This window comes from Anopheles coluzzii, chromosome 2 (genome assembly GCF_943734685.1).
Source record: "Anopheles coluzzii chromosome 2, AcolN3, whole genome shotgun sequence".
NCBI lineage: Eukaryota > Metazoa > Arthropoda > Insecta > Diptera > Culicidae > Anopheles > Anopheles coluzzii.
Window position 1 is genome coordinate 19,929,223 of NC_064670.1, and position 6,000 is coordinate 19,935,222.

The following is a 6,000-nucleotide window of genomic DNA, read 5'->3' on the forward strand; positions in this document are numbered from 1 at the left end:
TTCTGGTGCGGATAATTCTATTATTTATTCAGCGGAAAAACCCAACCACTCGTGTTCCCTGTCCCCAGGGAGGATGAGAGCGCGAGTGGCATCGCGACACAAGCAAAGAAAACCCCTCCTCGCTAACGCACACACACACACACACCCCTCTCGACGTGGACAAACAAACCGCGGCAAAGGTTCCATAAAATGCCAAAATTCTTTTGCCATAAACTTCGCCCCGGCACTGCCCCACCTGCCACCGGGGAAAGCCTTCCTAAGGGTGCTGCTTTGCTGCCTGCGGTTTGTGCTGTGTCACGCTCGGTACAGTGAAAAGTTTTATAATCACCAACCAAACATTTTCCGGCGCACGGGAAATGGAAATTAGCGTGGCTGGGAAGGAAGAAGAAGGAAAGGGATACCATTTTTGGGGTCACGGATTTGGCCGATTGCAACAACAACAACAAAAAAACCCTCCGACGTAGCGAAGGCTCGCTTATGTGTGGAGGTGCGTACAGTCGTTTGGGGTTAAATTGTGTCAATGGGTGGTTCGTTTTGGGAATTCTTTTCCCCTTTCCGGGAACACGAGAAACCGTCCCAAAAAGCAGCGGAAAAACGATTAATGGAAGCATCAAGTGCTTGCGATGAACGGCACTCAAGTCAAGTTGCGAACTAATTCCTCAAATCGCTTTCCAACCCTTCAATTTGGCAATCCTTTTAAGCGTTGCTGCGCCCTCGGCTTAATGAATTAGCATCGCTGGATGGAATATTTATCCCGGTAATGCTCTTTCAAATTCAAAGGATAATCCTTCTGGGAGTCAGAACACCCAAACATCCATTTATTGCGTTACTATAGAAGCATTTCTGATTATTTAGGCTCTGTTAGAAATGGTTTAGAAAATAATCTGCTCATTATTACTCACCGGCAAGCTAACGAAACGGAAAAAAAACGTGTAAACGCGTTCGATTGCGTACAGTCTCTTACAGGCGTGACAGCTCTCTCCAAACACTCTCCGGGTGCGTTCATTCCATGGCGTTGTAAGCGGTAGGCGATGTTACTGTTTGCACCTAACAACGAACAAGCGTACACGTGTAGCGTGTAGCTGTACAGAGATCGTACGAATGTTTCTTGTTTGTTTGTTTAGATTTTATTTCCCTGTCAAACTGAGTGCCTTTGTACAAGATTACTGAAACACACACACACACATAGCAAAGAGGTGAACGAAAATTTGGAAGTAAACTACTTTAAATCAAACTTAGCCCCTACAAAACCCTACAAGTAATCAATGAACGGAGCAAAGGAAAGATGAAACAGCAAAGCAACGATTAGCGAAAATATAATAAAGCCAATCGGCACGGAGATGCTGAAACTGGATCGCGCTGTTTCAATCGGTCTACCTGTACATAACACTAATCCTTAGAGTGCACAATCGAAAGGAAGTATAAAGGCTGACGAAAATGAAAATGAAAAAAAAAGAAAACTAACACACGAAACTAAGCGAATGCCACCGAAGGTTTGTAGCCGTGTAATAATAACCTTTTGTTTTTTTTTCTGCTGTTGGCCTAGCCACTCATCTCAGCCACGCAAAGGAGGACGAGCAGGAAGTGTTAAGAAAATGAACAAAATAGGCTCTACACAACAAAAAAAAACGATTATATATATAGCTGTACATTTATTAACATTAATGTAGGCGTAGAGACATAAAACCGATAAAACTTCTGCAGCGTTCATCTCCCATCATCTCCCTCACCTATAGTCGTCTTTTCCTTGCTTGGTCAATTCAAAAGACTTATAAAGGGAAATTAGAGAGCCCAACAAAAAAACACACTACAACCTTATAGCAGGTCGTGTGTTTTGAATTGTAAAACCGAAATGAAAAACTAGTGAAGCAGTACAGAAGAAAGAGATAAAGGGGCAAAAGAGACAACAAACGGTATGGGGTGGTACAGCTTTGTAAATGTAAATTATGCGCTCCAAAGCAGTACTGAACAGGATGCGCCAGGAGCAAATGATAAGTGATGTAAAGCAAAACCAAAACCAATACGAAGCAAATGAAAAATGAAAAAATAAAGAAAACAAAAACAAAATGAAACAATCTACTAACAAATGGTGGTGCGTTTAGATTTAATAATGTGATGGACCACGGATATGCAGCCGCGTTGCAAATTATACAGGTAGGTGAGGTAACAGTTTACAGTGCGTAACGTAACAATCTGTACGAATGTTTGTAATGCATATACAGGGTTTTCCAGGGGTTCTGATAGTTGTGGGACCCTTCCTTGACTCTTTCTTATGAGAAGTGAACTTCAAATGATGGAAATTGGACTCTATGGCACCCTTTTTGGACAGGCTCCTTGGATTCCTATTCCTATTCCTATTGGATTTGTTCAACAAGGGTGCTATATAGACCAATTCCCATTACATTAAGTTCATTTCACGCAAGAAGGAGTCAATAAAGTGTCCCACAGCAAGAACTCTAAGAAAACTCTGTAAGAAAAGCAAAACAAAATTAAAAACATAACAGTAAAGCTAGTGAATATCACCGCAAGAATACATTTTCTCAATTGTTTTGTTTTTTTTTTCTTTATACAGGGTTTCGCACGATTTTTTGGTTGATCCCCGCAATTTGTTGGGCTCGTCTCACAATTTATAAATAATTTCCCAAGGATTGTTTGTTTGTTCTCACGATTTATTGATATCGTCCCATTGGACATCAATTACAGCTGAACTAATAAATTCTGGAAAACACCCAAAAATCGTGGGAACGCACCAAATAAATAACGGAAACGACTAAAAATGTTCGGGGAAAACTGGAAAACCTTGAGTAACCCTGTAATATAATTTAGATAATAAATGACGATATTGGCTCGGTCAGGTCTGTGAAAATTTCCAAAACGTAAATGTTTGTGTATATTTATGGTCAATTTGATGACGCGTTCTATTGCACCATTTTTTCATACTTTTCAATTGTTCAAATATTAAATGTTTTAGTTCCAGTTTCTAAATACTACATTAGTCAAATGAGATATTTGACCAATGTCTTCTTCTTCTTCTTTGGCACAACAACCGTTGTCGGTCAAGGCCTGCGTGTACCCACTGGTGAAGTGAGCTTGGCTTTCTATGACTTATTGTTACCATAGCAGGATAGTCAATCCTACGTATGGCGGCACGGTCTATTCGGAGCTTGAACCCATGACGGGCATGTTGTTAAGTCGTACGAGTTGACGACTGTACCACCAGACCGGCTTGCAGAGACATATACTTGTACATAAACTATAAACAAAAGAAAACCCTCAATAAGATCGATATGTGCAAGGCCCCGTAGCAATCCATTACAATGTTATTGTTGCAAAATAATCACCCCTTACAAAATGAAAAAAAAACTGTCTGCTGCTTATCGAGTAACAAGCGTCCGCAATTGTTTCCCCCTCGATAAACCATCGCCAGGCAGAGCATAATGGACAATAGAGCACAACGATGATACTGGAAAGCTAGTAAGCTTCTTTGCAAAGCGCTATCTTTTGCAACAGTGCAACAGTGCCCCGGGTCCGATACTCATTATAATCGGATTTACTCACATAATTTCGCCTTTGCAATCGGTCGCACCACCGGTGGAACGGAAAATCCCGACGCCTTAGCTACCAACACACTGGAGAATCGGCAGTGCCCTTCGATATCCGAATCGCTTTCCTCGATTGGTTCCCTCGCTGCAGTGTGCACCGCCTGCACCATCGATGTTGCCGATGTGTTGCCAAAATTGAAATCATCCTCACTTTAATTGTTTTCATTGTTTCCAGCTGCAAGCTTGAAGACTTTCACACCACTGCAACCGTTTCTTAATCTTATCGTCTGCTGTGCAGAAGTTTCCTCCGTGCTCTTCCATGGATGCAACCCAAGAAGATGCCGCACTGACGGGCCACTTGTTTCTCGTAGCCCTGCCATGCCAGAAAGTCAAGTCCCAAGGGTTTACTCTATCAGCTAGCTGGCAGAGCACTGGAAAGTCCTTCCGTTCGGTGGGGTTTGTGATTAGCCGGATCAACTCGCATCAACTATTCCAGGGCGGGCGGAGTTTCGAAGAATTCGGTGTACAGTGTGCCACACTCGGGGCAGCGGGTGGCAAACTTTTTGCCATGCGGTCATGCGCCGGCTTTACCGGGCAATAGTCACTCTAGCCCCCCCATCTCTCCCTTTGATTGTGCCGGCTGTATGTCGGCAAAGCGCTGCAGCAACGGCAAACGAGTCGGAAACTTACAATGCAGCCATGCCAAGTGCGTCCCTCTGTTTTGTTAGTGAAACAAGCTTTCTCGACAAACGAGCACGGCTGCTAAACTTTTGTTTGCCATGACAGGGTGGAACGATTGAACGACCAGAAAGGAGGGAAGGGAAAAATGCCAGTTCGTTTACTTTCCCTCGTTACTGTTGATCTTGGATTTTTGTCGGATTAGGGATTTCTTCTGCTCGGGTTTTGGGGCAAGTTTTGGAACAGTCTCCCAGGAGAGGGCTGCCCGCTGTTGGCTGTTGCTTTTGCATACTGGCGCTCGTTCCGGGCTCGCACTGTCAAACAAGTGCATCTAAATTGCAGCCACATAACAGCCGGCAGTGCAACGTTGGCTATCGACGGCAGCACTTTGCAACACGTTCAACTGGAATAATTGTGGCGACAGGCGCAGGATAACTTTGGCGATTTTTGTATGGTTTGTTAATAATACAGAAATTTGCTGTGCAATAAAGGTACTATGAGCTACAAAAGTTACAGGGTTTAAAAACGCATTTGAAAAAGATAGTTAGATAAGTTGGATTATTTTTGTAATGATTCATTCAAATCTTTTGCTGCAAATGAAATGAAAGGAATATTAAAGAATAGTATAAAAGGTTACACATGAATTATAGCTCTTAATTATGAAATTAGATGAATGGAACACAGTTTATTCACAACTCAAACAACCCAGTGCCGGGCATTAAACTTCCTGCATTCAACTATTCACAATTACTGCAAGACGCGAAGAGTGTGGGCAAAAATCTAATTAAAGTTTGAATGAGTTGGCAGCAATAAATTTGCCAGCGGCACAAAGTTTTCTGGGAAAAAACCGCAAAAAAAATTATTTTCAATTAAACCAGGCCTAAAAGATAATTCACTGTCCAGTCGAAAAAAGCAAGGGTGAAAATTGCATAAACGGTTGAATTTATTGTTAGTGCTACGCGTTTTGATAAACCTCTAAAATTTATTTCCACCATACACAACCACTAAAATTAGCTGTAATCAGTGGGTTCAGTCTGTGATGGATATTTCATGTCGTTGAACATATTTTTTAACAATAAAGAATATTTACTATAAAAAGTTTTTTCTTGCTGTTTTGTTCGCGCATGAAAAGCAAATTGTTTGTTCTTTCATTTAGCCCTTGCCGTGGAAATGATATACATGTACAGAATCAGCTATTAACCAGTCAGACCCTGCTCAAGCCAGATTTTGTTTTCCAAACATTTCTCTAATGAAAAGAGGCCCTTCTGTTCGGAGCCTTAGTAATGTTGGATCTGTGGAGAGTTTTTTTTTTGTAACGACATGTCTGGTAGATTGTGTTCAGAAGACTCCATCGCCGTTTAAGCTCAGCGAAGAAGGTGAGACATTTTAGTGATTGTTCTGTTTCTATGCCTTTTCTACCATAAACTTCAACCTTTATTACCATTGAACATGTTTTTCTTTTAAAAACAACAAGCAATGTAAAAATAACCGGTTAGAAGTTAATAAACCAGTAGTGAACAGGATAGCTCCTCGATTGCTCTTGAGCGAAACGTGAGCAAACTAACAGCACAGTAAACTCACAAAGATGCCTTTCACGGTTGCACAAATATTTAAAAAAAACGATCCCAAAATCCCTTGTGCACAATTCCCGCGGGAAGCAAACGCATTTCCATCCAATTATGCCACGAATAACGCCCCGAAAACGACGCTTTAGAACAGCTCAGTGATAGCTTTCAATTAATTCAAATTACACTCTCCATCCATAGTGGCGATCCCAGCT